Source organism: Anopheles arabiensis (genome assembly GCF_016920715.1).
Source record: "Anopheles arabiensis isolate DONGOLA chromosome X unlocalized genomic scaffold, AaraD3 X_pericentromeric_contig0011, whole genome shotgun sequence".
In the NCBI taxonomy this organism is placed as follows: domain Eukaryota; kingdom Metazoa; phylum Arthropoda; class Insecta; order Diptera; family Culicidae; genus Anopheles; species Anopheles arabiensis.
Genome location: NW_024412089.1, coordinates 87,501 through 90,854, shown reverse-complemented (window position 1 = coordinate 90,854; position 3,354 = coordinate 87,501).

The following is a 3,354-nucleotide window of genomic DNA, read 5'->3' as shown; positions in this document are numbered from 1 at the left end:
ACGTGTCGCCCTCAGCGGGCGTCTCTGAGTTCGAGGAGGTAATGCAGCGCATCGATGTGCTGGCGAGAGGTCACCCGCGCGTCGTCTTTGCGGGGGATCTCAATGCGTAGCACACTGTTTGGGAAGTGGCCGCATCAACGCAAAGGGAGAGAGCTGCGGTCCAGCTTGTCGACAGCTTGGGGCTGGAGGTGTTAAACACCGGCACCGCCCCAACCTTCTAAAACAGCAGGTGGCTCCTTGGCGTGGTGGACGTTGCCTTCGCCAGCCGCAGCATCGCCGGAGTTAACACCATTCCGGAGCATCGGTGGAGGATTATGAGCAGATACTCGTACAGTGACCACGTGTACATTCGGTTTGCTGTGGGGAGCTGTTCCAGCGGTCAGCGGCAGATAGTCGTCGACAGGAGGGTCCTTCCACGCGAGAAAGCGGCACGAGATGGCGTAGCCGTCAGTTCGATGCCGAGCTTTTCGGTGTAGCGCTCGACGTAGCTTCGTTCGCAGAGCGGGTTACAAATGCCGAAAGCCTGGAGAAAGTCATGACGGAAGCTTGTGACGCAGCCATGGCGCGAGTGTTCCCTTCACAAGGTCACTCGGGACGACCTGCGTATTGGTGGACGCCAGCAATCGAGGTCCTGTGTGAGAACTGCCGCCTCGCTATGAGAACGCCTTGAAACTGCCATCGACGAGGAAGAGCAAATCGCCGCAGCCAGCGACCTTCTCCAGGTGCGTACCGCCCTGGATTCAGCCATCACCACCAGCAAGAAGGAGCACTTCGATGAAATGCTGCGGGGCCTCGCGGAAGACGAGACGGGACAATGGTACCGCAACGTACTAAGCCGCCTTCGTGGAAGCTGGACGGCGAGAGAGCGCGATTCATCGGTGCTAGAGGGTATCGTTTCCACTCTGTTCCCCCAGCATCCTCCGGTTGACTGGCCAGCGTCACCAGGCCAAGTCCTGGAGAGGGGAGAGGAGGAACCAGTTCGGGACGTTAATGAACAGGAGCTGTTGGACATCGCGAGCTCGCTGAATCCGAGGAAGGCTCCAGGACTGGATGGTGTGCCAAACGCTGCTTTGACGGCCGCCATCCGGAAGCATACGGACATCTTCAAGAAGTTGTTCCAGGAATGCTTGGACAACGAGCGGTTCCCGGATGAGTGGAAGAAGCAGAAACTGGCCCTGATCCCCAAGCCGGGCAAGCCACCGGGGCTCGCTTCATCCTTCCGCCCGATTCTGCTGCTGAACAACCCGGGCAAAGCGTACGAGCGGTTGCTGCTGTCGCGAATAAATGATGTCATCGAGGCTCCTGAATCACCGAGGTTGGCAGAAAACCAGTACGGGTTCAGGAGGGGCCGTTCTGACAGTGCAGGCGATTCAGCTGGTGGTGGATGCAGGCCGTCACGCGATGTCATTTGGCCGCACCAACAACAGGGACAAACGCTGCCTTCTAGTAGTGGCGCTGGATGTGCGTAATGCATTTAACACTGCCAGCTGGCAGTGCATCGCTACAGCGCTGGAGGACAAAAGGCGTGCCGAGGCAGCTCCGCAACATCCTGAGAGACTACTTCGAAAACAGGGAGCTCGTCTATGACACCGCAGACGGGCCCGTTACACGCCAGTGACTGCAGGTGTTCCACAGGGGTCCATTCTGGGCCCGACCCTGTGGAACATCATGTACGACGGCGTGTTGCGGAGTCGAAGCTTCCTGAAGGGGCTAGCGTCATCGGCTATGCGGATGACATAGTGGTCATGGCACGGGGTTGCACACCAGAGGAGGCGGCATCGGTGGCTGAACAGGCAGTGGACGCGATTGCGGCTTGGATGGAGGACCATCACCTGCAGCTCGCTCCGGAGAAGACGGAAGGAGTAATGATCTCCAGTCTGCGAAGAGGTCAACTGAGGGTGCCGTTCCGCGTCGGGGACACCATCATACACAGCAAACAGTCGATCCGGTATCTGGGGGTCCAGATCCGCGACCACCTGTCGTGGAAGCCGCACGTGGAGCTGTCGACGGCTAAAGCCCTCCGCGTGGTAGGTGTGGTCACCGCAGTAATGAGGAACCACAGTGGGCCCCAGGTGGCCAAGCGTCGGCTGTTGGCGGCAGTGGCGGAGTCGATCATCCGGTATGCTGCCCCCGTGTGGTCGAGGCGACGGATCTGCAGTGGTGCCAGAGGAAGCTGGCCCAGGTGCAGCGGCCCTAGCTCGCGGTGTCACCAGCTCGTTCGTGTCGGTGGCATATGAGACCGGAGTTGCACTGGCAGGCCTTGTGCCGTTCAGGCTGCTGGTACGGGAGGACGCAAGGTGCCATCGGAGGCTCCCTAGCTGCCCCGGGCGCCAGCCGCAAGGACATCCGGCTGGAAGAGAGGCAGGGGACTCTCCAGGAGTGGCAGCGAGCGTGGGATGCGGCGGCCGCAGCTCCAACAGCCAGTCGGTATGCGGTCTGGGCCCACCGAATGATCCCGGACCTGCACTTGTGGATGAGTAGGCGACATGGAGAGGTTGATTTCCACCTCTCACAGGTATTAACCGGACACGGATATTTCCGGGAATACCTCCATGTCTGCGGTTTTGCCCCATCGGCGGAATGTCCACGGTGCCCGGGGTCGGTTGAATCGGTGGCGCACGTGCTGTTCCAGTGCGAGGTCTTCCACGAGATCCGGGTGGAGCTGTTGGGCTACGGCACCAGCGACCCAGTGGTGAGACAATCTCGGCATGAAGCTGCTGGAGAGCGAGCGGTGGAACAGCATCCAGGAAGCTGCACGCAAAATCACGAAGGTGTTGCAACAGCTTTGGCGTGAGGACGAGCTGCAGCTCAACCTCCAGGCACACCTTGCAGCACTACCGACGAGACCAGCAGCGGTAGACGCCAGTCCGCTGGATGGAGAGCAGGTGTCGGTTGATGGGGTGGCTGAACTCTTTCGTTCCAACCGAGGTCGAGCCAGACGGACCAGAAGAGGTCGCCGGAGGGCGGAGGAACGAGCGGAAGTGCGCCTTGCATCCGCAATGGCAGCAGCCGAACGAGAACGTGAGGACTCCATCCTGATGGCAGCGGTGCGGGCGGAGGAAGCAGGAGAAGCACCACCACCCATCCCCATGGGAAGACGCGGACTGCCTCCATCTCCGAGGATGGTAAGAGCGCGGCACGAACAGGGCTGTATCTCCAACGTCTCTACCGTCAACGCGCCAGGGAAGGGACTCTACCACCAGTCCCACACGGTAGAAACCGGAGGAGCAGGTCGGCCCCTTCGGAAGCCGATACCATCCGACGGCGGATGAGAAGGCGTGAAATGGGCAGCTACGCCGAGTAGCGCGAAGGGTGCCGTCCAATCAGGGAGTACGTGAGGCGCTATCCGCCGAC